Source organism: Penaeus monodon, chromosome 27, assembly GCF_015228065.2.
Source record: "Penaeus monodon isolate SGIC_2016 chromosome 27, NSTDA_Pmon_1, whole genome shotgun sequence".
NCBI classification, from domain to species: Eukaryota; Metazoa; Arthropoda; class Malacostraca; order Decapoda; family Penaeidae; genus Penaeus; species Penaeus monodon.
The window spans coordinates 14,771,253-14,771,503 of record NC_051412.1 but is presented as its reverse complement, the minus strand read 5'-3'; the positions used below and the strand labels follow the sequence as shown (position 1 = coordinate 14,771,503).

The following is a 251-nucleotide window of genomic DNA, read 5'->3' as shown; positions in this document are numbered from 1 at the left end:
CATCGATGGTAACCGGATGGATGTAAAGTCAGAAAAGGGAAAGGAAACGCGTGATATGAGTCACAGTCCCGATATACCCAAAAAATAACATCAAATCGTAATGTCATCGTGGTGTTATAAACGTTCAAGAGTTAACGTTTGTAACTGATGTTCGTCATTGTTTCAGTTGCCGAAAACTTACGCGTTATTTAATAATCCATGTGACACCATTATTAATTTTTGGTGTGCTGTGCCAGAGGGAAAATGCCATG

General features: G+C 39.0%; 1 protein-coding gene across 1 annotated transcript in view; it reads right to left on the bottom strand.

The window, feature by feature from the left end:
- LOC119590606 (glucose-6-phosphate exchanger SLC37A2-like) overlaps positions 1-251 on the bottom strand; it is a 41,084-nt gene that overhangs the window by 31,268 nt on the left and 9,565 nt on the right. The gene's annotated exons all lie outside the window — the stretch shown is intronic.